Genomic DNA, 12286 nt, shown 5'->3' on the forward strand with positions numbered 1-12286 from the left:
AGAAAGAGAAACCTTTAATAGGGTAAAAGACTCTAATCAAGTCTATAAATTGTAAAGCCTCCAACTAGGTGCAACATTTAGATTAAGTGTTGTAAAATCCTTTAGCAAGGTAGATCTAACAGATCTTGTTACTCCTAACAGGGTAAGCTATCAGAAATAGCTAATATGTAGCTCTAACCGAGCACTCTTTATTATTGAAGTAGTGAAGTTGTGGGTGCCATCCCCATCATAGTTTTTCTCTCTAACCAAGAGTTTCTGCACAACCAAAATATATGTGTTATGGAGTGAGTCATGTATGATTGTTATCTATTTATTTTAACTTTATTTTATGTTACTGCACTATTCTGTTTATGCATAACAATAAAGTTATTATTCAAGAAAAGTTTTGGAGTACTGATTCACCCCTCCCCTCTCAGTACATTAGCTTTCCATATTGGGCCTAACAATTGGTATCAGAGCTTGAATCTTGGAAAAGGGTTTAACTGCTTAAAGAGAAAGATCTTATCAATGGAAGGCTACAAACAATCTCATAGGATTGTGTATCTGCAAGAAGAGTTGGATCATGCTAATCAAGTGATTGTAAACATGCAAAGGCAAATGCAAAAATATCTGAAAGTAAGAAGAAGATTATCTGATGACTTGTAGGATTCTCAAGAGTTAGTGCAACAAATTTAGACATCATTTGAGAATAGTATATCTGAAGAGACTAAAGAAATGATTGGAGCATTGAAAGAAAAGAATAAAGCACTGGCTGATCAACTAAAAGCAATGAAAAGAGAACATGAACATTTCAACACACAAATGACTGAAAATCTAGATGCACTAAGGATAGCTAAGGATAAAGAAAGAGATCTAGAAAGAGAGAAACAACAACTTGAAGTCTTAGTATCTGATAAAAATGATGAAATCATAAGGTTGACTGGGATTCAACAAAATATGACAGATCAACTAGGTTATGCACATCATGAAGCAATTCTAAAGAATGATGAAAATCAAGCATTGAAACTTGAAGTATCAAGGTTGACCGATGAACTTGAAATAGAGAAGAAATCTAGAGATACACTAAAGAAGAGTTATGAAGCATCAAAGATGTTAGATGAGCAACTAAATAAAAGAAGACCCAACAAAGATCAGTTATAAATGAAAAGACTCTACCGAGAAAGGAATTCATACTACCGAGAGAGGAGAATCATCAAAGCAAGCTGAAAACAAGAATAACATCAAAAGAAAGAAGCCTATTTGCTACTGCTATGGAAATCAAGGTCACACTACCAACATATGACAAATCAAAAAAGGTAAGCAACCGAATATCACTAAATCCAATGGTTATTGTAACAATTGCTATAAATATGGTCACACATCTAATTAATGTAGGACAAAGTCTGTTAGTAATTATCAGAAGGCAAAATTCAAAGGGTTTTGTAGAAACTGCTATAGATATGGACATAGTACTGAGAAGTGCTAGCTTAAGCAAAAGAACTACATGTGGTCTGCGCACCGAGCAAACACTAGAGGTTACCGAACTCACACAGATCCTTACTGACAATATGCAGCAGTACCATGGGATTACAATACAAGGATATGGTGTGAATGTTGTGGAAGATATGGACATATTAGTGCTAACTGTTTTATAAGGTTTGGAATGAACAACTGAAGATCATGGAGAAATCTTGGTATGGCATGCTTTCATTGTCACAAAGTTGGACATTTAGCTGGAGATTGCAGAGATCAACCTAGAAAAGACACTGAAGAAATAAAAGAAAAATTAAAAATGATTTGGAAAAAGAAGGAAATTGTGTCAAATGAAGAAAGAACCTTACCTACCGAGTTAGGTGCACGTATTCCAAATCAATCAGTAAAGGTATTAAGGGACTGCATTCTCTGAAGGTTAAAATCATAACAGTTCCTATTCTATTATGTACTAAATTTAAAATCTGCATAGTTAAGATGCATTAGTAAGTCTGAAATTCTATCAAAAGTACTTTACAGGAAGCCTGTCAAGTCGGTAAAGGAAGGAAATTTGGAACCGAGTGCATTCAATGCTTTTGACCTAACCTGCGTGGAGCCCGATAAGGTATTTTTTATACTTAAAATCATTTTCATGGTCATTTACACTTACCAATTTTTCGAAAGAGCAGAGCGATTCCAAGGTGATCAAACCTCATTCAAAGTAAATTCAAGGTATTTACATCAAATCTCATTGCACTGTTAAGCTAGCTTACCGATCTTATCAAATTGTTATTATCTACTGAGTGTGAAGTGTCTGCCATTTGTAAATCGTCAAACCCTAAGGATAGTTTGCTAAGTTTTTACCTGAAATCTTCAATGGCGCCCAAGATCCAAGATCCTGTTGTTGTTAAGAATGTAGAGAAGCCCTCACTGAAATACTCTTTGACTCCTAAAGTCGCCTCCAAACCTAATGACAAAACCACCTTTTCACTCATCCCAGATTGAGTCTTGTTAGTCGAAGATGTGAGATTCTTCACCAAATGCCATGTTGAAGAACTCAATCATGTTGAAATAAGAGACACCTATGATAAACTATGTACCGATGGTGTATTAAACAGCAAGTATGAACACATTAGAATCAAAGGATTGATTGAAGCCTTAACCTATCCTCCTATGTTCAAGCCCCAATGGGTCAAGTTTGTTTTGAGTAGAGTTCACAATGATTTCATGTGGCTAGAAGAGAAACCATTTAAAATCACCAAGAAAATCATTCATGTGATCACTGGTTATCCTATCTATAATCATGCACGAGCTCAAAAGATGATATCATAGAAGGAATTGATCATTTTAACCAGAGTGGAATCTGATTACAGAGGACTAAAACTAAACAATGTCACTGATGTAGAACTTAAGTTTGCCATTAGAGTAATTGGTTACTATTTCTTCCAATCAACAAGGGAAAATAGTGTACCCTATGCAGCAGTTGACATAGCTTATAAAATTGTGAAAAAGGGGATGAAAGTTGACTTATGTGAAGTGTTACTAAAGAACCTGTTTGAGAATCTGAACACAATAAGGAAGCCAAAGAAGAAAAACTCAACAAATACCCTAAAGTTTGGTTCACTTCTTGTATGCATGTGTTTCTACTTTGAAAAATTCTTTCCATCAGTCGGTAAAGTAGTTTGGGAGCTACACCGACCAATCACCCATCAGATTAATGACTTTATCAAGAAACTAGGTGATAATTTCAATGACATAATGGATGATTATTTCAATAAATTTCAAGAGAAGATGCACAACAGGTACCGAATTCCACCCTAGCTAGTGTAGAAATATAAAGATGATATATGCTTTGAGGTAGACACTGACTACTGTTATGTGAATGTTGTGGAACCAAGAACTCAATCTTTGCCACCTATGGGTTACAAGATTGACTTTGACATCACACAACAACAAATTGATGCATTTCTTACATTGCCAAGGCATGCTACCGAGCTGAGGTATGGAACCTATGATGAAGTGAAGAGAAAAGTAAAAATGAGCATTGTAATACCCAAAGCTACAAGAAAAGCAACAAAGATGATAAAGGTTTTAACAGAGAAATTCAGAGAAGATTCTTCCTCCACACCTGTCAAAGGCACTCTTGCCATCACCGAAGAGGAATCATAAGCTCGAGAGGCAGCTATAACACTGAGCACCGAATTGCCTAAGGGTAAAGTGTTAAAAAGAAAGAAACATGACACTTCAAAGGCCCTACCAACACCTCCAACAAAGAGACCTAACACAAGAGCATCAATTGCATCACCGAGTAAGAAATAAAAGAGTGTTACTGCTCCCAAGGTAACTAAGACCTACAAGAAATCTACTCGGAGACTCATTTTGGCAAAAGAGTCTAGTGATACAGAATCTAAAGATGCCAACAAATTCCAGATTATCAAGAGCAAGAAGGTAAATATACATAGTGTTGAAAACTTTTGTGCCAATCTGAAAGAATATGGCAGATTTGGTTCCTTTAGATATGTCAAGTATGAAACAAGAAATAATGATGAGAAGAGACGAATTGAAGAAGCTATTATCTGCACACTTCTAAAGTTCTAGTTAGCTCCATTGGAACTAGTAAAGTCACTTCCAAATGAACTTTACTTGCATATTGATAATAGGTGGAAGTATGCAATGGACTCAAAGAAATAAATCAGAGAAAGAAGTCTAGTCCATCTACTTCCTGATATGTCTGTAGCAGAAATAAAGGAACATTTGACAACCTACAATTCAAAATTTCTTGTCAAACTGAGAGCCTTAAAACTGATGAATGGGCTATATATTGATGTAGAGAATGAGAAAAAAGCAAAATGGCAGGAAATATTCAAAATAAAGGATGCCGGTGAACATTCTATAGTTGAAATCATTGATGTCACTAAGCATGATGTCACTGAACACAGTCCTGATGCTACCAAACAAGACCTGACTGACACTATTCAAATAGATGAAGATGTCATGGATATAGAGGAACAAGAGCAAGAGATGATAGAAGGCACTACATATGCAAAACTTGTATCTAGTGAATCCATTTTAGAACAAGTTCAGCCTTATCCACTGATCACTCAACCTGTCTCTACCGAAGCTCCTCAAGATACAACACAAGGACTAAAGGTCACAAGTCTACAATAGGAGAAGATACTACACTAGAATAGAACTCTCAAGCACCTTCGAGCACCGAAAATGTAGCAGCTGAGACACCTAGTACCGAGACACCAAAAGACACCACAATAGATATAGGAACCGACCAAAGTGTTGCCTCTACCGAGAAACCTACCAAGATTAGCAAGCCTCTCAAGATATTGTCTTGGTCCAACGAACCAAAGGTAAAGAGAAGAAGGTCAAGAAGCATAGTTTCAAAGTTGGTTTATCTAAACCAATAGTGTTGCCCAATGTGGATATATCAAAATTAAAGGGGCAAGCACTCATTGATTTTGGTGAACTATGCAAAGCAAAGGCCGAACAAGAAAAATAGATGGCCATACAAAAGAAGAATAAAGTACTTCAGAAGGTGAAGACACTGCTATCAGATATGCTACCTACAACTGCAGTGTCAATCAATGCAGCCATCCACATTCAACTGGATGAATTCCTTAATCAAATAGAAACATTCGGAGTTGATACATTTGAGTATTTGAGCAAGCTAAAAGATAAGGAGCTTATTGCAAAAATGATAGAAGAGGTACAGAAAGCTCTAGCTATTGGCAAAGTCAAACTTGTCAAATTCATTGCTGAGTTGTCCCCTCAACTCAAGCACATTCTTTATTTATTTTAGAAACTCTGTACATTTTCTATATTCATTAAAGAAATTAAAAATAAAACTGATGCAATTGAGAAAGAGATCACCAATCTCTCAAATAAGTTAACCCCAGAGCCCAATTCAGTTTAGAATTTTTATACCAAGCTTCAATAGCTCATGGCTCAACAATTGGAACTCAGAAATGAAGAACATAAGATCCAGATGGATATAATGACACTCGAGACATTATTCCTTCCTCATCTTTCATCAGTTCAAGAAGAGATTAACCAAGCCACATGCCTATCTACTACAGAAGAGGGAAGCGCTCTTGATGGCTTAATATCACTATTGGCTGATATTCAAGCACAAAATTCTTTAATGGAAAGTGTAAAGGATGCACTCTCTATCGCGCTCACCGACGCTCAGAAAAAGTACAAATCCATTTTTGACCAGTTACCACCCTCAGATGGAAATTAAGTTTTTGATGTTTGTCAAAAAGGGGGGGTAATACAATATATTTGGGGAGTGATACTATATATTTGGGGAGTAATACAGTTTTGGTGATATAGTTTTTGATATAGTATTCGGAGTATTGTATACAGGGGGAGTATATCGAGCAGAGTATGCAGAGTATCCAAGGATAGTAAGTAGAGCACACAAGCACATAACCAAGCATGCAAAATTAGAGTTATGTATAGTATAATGATAAGGGGAGTATATCTGAATATTTTATTTCATTGACTATTGTATATACTGTCAAGTATAGTCATTTTGCAAAGTATATAGATTTTTGAGTTATGACTTTGAAAGTAGTTTTTGTCAAACATCTCAACTAATGTCAAAAGGGGAGATTGTCACTACTTATCAAATTGCCATTAGTTTTTATATTCAAAGTCATACTATATACTCTAGTCAGTTAACACTACCGAATCATGCGGTCAGTATACACAAAGAAGTCGGTATGTATAGTCTAGTTGGTTACAGAGGAAAGAAGTCACAGAATGCTGTATATACCAAGCTGTCTACCGAGTAGCAAAGATGACACACCATGTTGATATACACTGAGTGAAACATGTTACAAGATTCATTGAACCTGGACATGCATATGAAAACATGTTACAAGATCGAGGAACGTCTAACCATTATCACATTGGAAATTGCACAAGAAGATTGTGTATGATTTCAAGATCAATCTAACCAATGAAATATTTTGTATAGTTATTGTAGTCACACAAATCTGTCCAGCTTAATTAAATAAATATTTGATATTTATTTGATTAAAAATGCACTAGCCACCAGTTAATTAAATTAATATTTAATTAATTCATCCCCAAACATTCTTCTATTAATTAAATAAATTATTCAATTTATTTTAATTAATTCATTAAATCAAATTCAAATCAATTAAATAAATAAAATCTATTTATTTAATAAAATCCCCTTTTCCTCTTTTAAATAAATTAAATAAAACATTTATTTAAATCATTATCCCCACCCCACTTGCATTTTCCTACAAATGCAACTTGCACACATTTATTGAAATAAATGAATTTTTATTTTAATAAAATTCTATTTTCCCTCACCCACCAAATCCACTTGCAAAATCTAATCCCCTTCTAGATTCTTCTAACCCCTTCCTAATTAGCCTAATCCATCCCCTAATTATTGTCACATTCCTAAGCAAAATGGAGTCACTTCTCAAAGACTCCAAAGTCTTTGAAAAGCATTTAATGCTTTGTGTGTTCAACAAATTAACCCCCAAAGTCTTCCAAGACCACTAATGGCTCTTACATGACCATTTATGGCTCTTACATAACCATTTATGGTTATTTCAAACTTGTCCCCCCAAACATTTATTGTTTTGACCATATTCATCCATTTCACATTTGCACAAGAATTTATCCATTGGATAAAAGCTTTATTCTTTGAATAAAGAGTTTATTCATTCAACTAACCTTGACTTTAACTTCCAAAAGTCATGTCAAGCATCTAATTCTTATTCCCTCTCCTCTCAACCTATCTCACATTGACACTTGTCATCCTGGGATTGGATTGAAAGCCCTCACATGGATTTGAAATCATTCAATCCTGACCCTTGTTGAGATTGCTCAATCTCAACCATCCATTGCTCCATTTTTCCTATAAATAGAGCCCATTTCTTCATAATCCAGATCCTAAAAACTTGTATGCATTTAAGCTATAGGCATTTTAAGAGAGCATTTTAGCATAGCAAACTAATATCTTGTCATTTTGGATAAAATCAATCATTTTATTATCATCTAGTATTTTAGCTTTTCATTTTACATTTAGAGCAAAAATACTCAAATCTCAATCCTCCATAAGCATCCATAGTGCAAAAAGCTGCTGAGAGCTACACTATTTTGGAACTTGGAGAGGAGAGGAACAAGGGAGAAGGAACTAAGAGCATGCTAAGAGGCATTTGGAGATGCCTCATTATCTTTATTTCATTAGTTAGATATATTAGTATGATTTTTAGTGTCTCTCTTGATATGCCTATTTAGATTAGTTTTCGATTGAATAACACTAACGATTTTCTTGTGTGTCTTGTGTTGTTTATCTTAGAGTAACCTTGTCCATTTTGTAGTGCATCATTTGGTGAACCCGATGTGAATCGAAACACCAAAAATATCATTTTTTTTTTAAAAACTAACATGTCTGAATGTTGAAAGTGTCACACAGGTTGCGCTTTGGCGCTATTGAACTCGTTCTAGCGCTATCGACACTTATGCTTTTAGTGCTATTGTTCTTACAATAGCGCTATTGTCTCAAGTTCAGCACTTTTGGTACCGTTTTGGCACTTTTGACGTTGTTTTAGTGCTATTAACCCTTTTTCAGCGCTTTTGCCTCTCTGTCTTTCTCCTTCTTTCAGCGCTTTTGAGTTGAATAGTGCTTCTGTTCAAACATAGACTAGCGCTATTGTAACAGAATGTCGTAAAAATCACCTTGTAACCAAAAAAAATGAAAACTTTTAGGCTTGTGGAAGCCCCCCTTGGACATAGATTTTACTAACCATTTTGTTGTTTGTGCAGGTTTAAAATTCACCATTAAAAATCACAAATTTTCTTTTAGTACTTTAAAAATTTGAACAAACAAAATTTCATTGCTTTCTAGTTAGGGTCACTCGTCTTTTGGTGCATTAAAAATTGAACAAAACAAACTTTATTTCTTGCAAGTTAGGAAACAAACTTCGTTTTGGTGCTTAAAATCAACAAAACAAAATTTATTTTCTTGCATCAACTTAAAGAAATTTACAATCAACACTTTGTTTTGGGCAAATCTAAAAAGAACAAGCCATTTTTCATTCAAAATCTCATAAACAATTTTACTTCAAGCAAAACGTGCTTTTTGTTAAGTTGACCAGGATTTCATTTTTCCTAGTTTACAAAACATATTGCCTTTGAAAGTTAAAAAGAACATCATGATTTTTGGAGCAACATCTCCAAATAGTTAGACCACATTGTGATGGTGGATTAAAAAGAACAAGTGTTTTTCGTGTTTGGCACGCTTGTGCAAAAAGTCGGTCAAGTGGTCCTACCTCTAACACACACTATCCTCTCCCTTGGCTTTCGTGGTCCTAGGTGCAAGAGAAAAGTGTTAGTAACACTCAAATTTTATCTTTTTAAGAGAGGCCTGCCAAGGGATCGATACTCTTGGGAATGACCTCGAGTAGTAAATCCTTCGAGCCACTATAGAAATCAGGTGAGAGCGAAAGCTATAGCCTTGGGTATAGCTGTTCCTACAGTGTAACAGGCCGAAAGGACAAATGGGCCCCACCACCAGTTACAAGGCTCTTAAGTGATCACTGTCATGCCCAAAATTTAGGGCAAAAACAGAACGATTTTTTTTTTTTAAATACTATTTAATTAACAAGTTCGCTCACATGACAAGCGTTAATCTATTGCCATATCTATAATCGAGCTAATTCTTAAACGAACCAAGCATCGATTATTGATTAATTTAATTTGTGGAAATCTAACTGGTTTAATTTTATCTTCACGAGATACCTAGCCATTAAATTTTATTAAATCAATCACGTTAAAGAAATAGGAGAGGGAGATTAATTCAATCTCCAATAAGACTATATAGTCTAAACATCCATTTTTATTTAGAAAATAATAATAATCGTTTTCAGTGACATTTAATTTGGATAATTAAATCCACAAGGGTAAAATTAATTACGAGTAGCTATTACTCATCTCTAGTATGTCAATTAAAATTTAACCATTCTAACACTAAAATGGAAAGTGTTTAAATTTCTCCTTTTATATTCCATTTTAAAATTTAATGCCCAATTAAATTAACTAGGGCATAAATAAATATTTATTTCCTTTAATACATTTAAAATTATAGGACTAGGCTTTATTTTTTAATGTATATACATTTTTTTTGTTTTTTTTCTTTCTATTAGTAAATCATATAAAGGTATTTAAATAATTAAACTCCTTTAAATACATACTCCAAAACATATAACCTATATATATATATATATATATATATATATATATATATATATATATATATATATATTATATATATATATATATATATATATATATATATATATATATATATATAAAACCTTTAAAATATTTTTCCAACATCAAGATCAATTTTGTTCCCCAACCCTAATTAGGGATTCTTTTTTTATTTTTTTATTTAAATCTAAACTTATTTATCTTTCCCCTTACCCTAGCTCTAACCGAGCTAGGGTTTTCTCTTCTTAAAATTTATTATATATATTTTTTAAACTAACCGCATTACCCCTTAGGGCGGCCATGGCGGTGGTCGGATTTGGGCACACGCAGGAGGAAATGGTGACAGGTGCAGGTCGGCACCGCCAGAGACATCACTGTGCAAGACATAGTGGGCTCGGCCGCCGGCCACTATGCACTGCACAGTGAGCACGGCCGCCGGCCACTGTGCATTGCACAGTGAGCTCGGCTCGCCGGCCACTGTGTAATACACAGTGCACTCGGCCCGCCGGCCACTGTGCCATGCACAGTGCACTCGGTCGCCGGCCCCTGTGCGTTTCACAATGTGCTCGGCCCGACCGAAACCCACCGCAAGCAAGTTTTTTTTTTGTTTTAAATTTAAAAAAATACTATAAATATATATATATATATATATATTTATATTTATATTTATAAATATATAAATATATATATATATATAGTTATATATATATATGTTGGTTATTACAAATAAATAAATAAAATACTGAAAGAAGTTATATAATGCTTTTTTTTTTCTTTCTTTAATTTATCTAATACAGAGATAAATAATGCATAAATATCAACATTGTGATTCTATTTTAATCTTGTTTAATATCAAAGGTATAAATTGATTTTTCTCTGTTAAAATTTGAAACAAATAAATGTAAAATAAAATCACAGCAAAGTAAATAGATGTAGATTTATTTCCTGAATTAAAATAAACATTGATATCAATGAATTAATAGCAATTTTACAATCTACAGTTTAATAACTCAAGTTAAGGAATTAGTAGAGAGGGATGCTTAAGATTTTATTCCTAAAATTAATTGAGTAATTTCATTCTTGCAACTATCATTTTCGAGGATCCAAAAACACAAAAAAAATTCAATAGGTAACTTATACTGAAATATATGCCTTAAAACAACATGCATACAATCATTTAAATATTAGCAATAAATATTATTCATATTTCTTTTTCTGCAAGTAAAATGAAGATATGATTAATTTAAAAGCTGACTTTTCCATATTTCAAATAAAACATCTTTTACATGGAAATCAAGCAATCTTTTTTTTTAAAATAGAAAATAGAAGCAAAACTAGCTTTTTTACAACTTTTTCAATATTCCGCAACTTTACAAGATGTTTCTTTATTTAACTATAATGCTAAATCTCATGTCCTATTTCAAAATTACAACTTGCCTCTCATTCATCGAATGAGGTATATTTCTACTAACAAATTTAAACAAATATCTGCAAATGGATTTAAGTATCTTCAACAATAATCTTCTGCATCTTATCACTGTTCCTATTCTCTTCTCCTGACTTTCCTGCATAAAAAAACACAATATGACCACGGAGTGGTCACCTCCTAGCCTAGGCTAACTGGTAGCCACCCCCGAGCTCGGAGAACCAAGTCCTAGATGGGTAACAAACAGGCAAACACATAGAAGGCAAAATACATACAGATTTTCAGACACACTCCCAACTTGGCTTCACAGCACCACACTTTGGTGATGATCTTTTCAAAGGGTGGTAGTGGACCAATACCCTGAGGAGAACTGCAAGTATGGAAAAACAAGTAGCCACCTCATGGCACAATAAATACATCAAAAATCTCAATCCCCATATTCCTTATGCCCCCCAAAGGCATTCTAGCCTTATATCCCTCCTTATGACCCCCATTGCACAAACAGGCCATGCAGCAAGGGTCATACAAAGATCCCTTGTGATCGCTCTCAAAATGAGAGTCTCTCACTTGAGGGTTGTCACTGCTACCACCCACAAGATCCTCTTCTCTCCCAAGAGTAAGAGGTCTTGAGAAAACTCCCAAAACACATCAAGCAAAATGCAAAATTTCAATAAATATCTAAAACAAGCCATTCAAGAAACTTAGATTTCTTCACCAATCATACACTCAAAAACATGCAAGGAAATAACCATTTAATCGAATAATCAGACCAACCTTAATCTGCCCAATGGTAGTTTGATATTTAAGGAAGAGCTGCCCAATCCACGATTCTTCTTCTTCTACCCTTAATTAAAATTTTTATTCCAATCTATTCTTTTTCTTTTCAAAATTTCTCTTGTCTCCAAAAATGGAGAGTGGGTGATTACCCTCAAAATCTCAAAATCTTCCTTAAGAAGCTCATTCTCTGAGTTCTCACAAGTTCTAAAAACCAAAAAGCAAAGAAAAGCAAAATGCAAAAAGACTCTCCTTCCAAAAGGAAAAATCTCAATTAGATTTAAACTTCTAATTTTCAATTTTCGTACAACTCAAAAAAGCCAATTTTTAAAGCGTTAAAAAGACCATTAAAAAGTAGAAACCTGC

This window comes from Cryptomeria japonica, chromosome 2 (genome assembly GCF_030272615.1).
Source record: "Cryptomeria japonica chromosome 2, Sugi_1.0, whole genome shotgun sequence".
NCBI classification, from domain to species: Eukaryota; Viridiplantae; Streptophyta; class Pinopsida; order Cupressales; family Cupressaceae; genus Cryptomeria; species Cryptomeria japonica.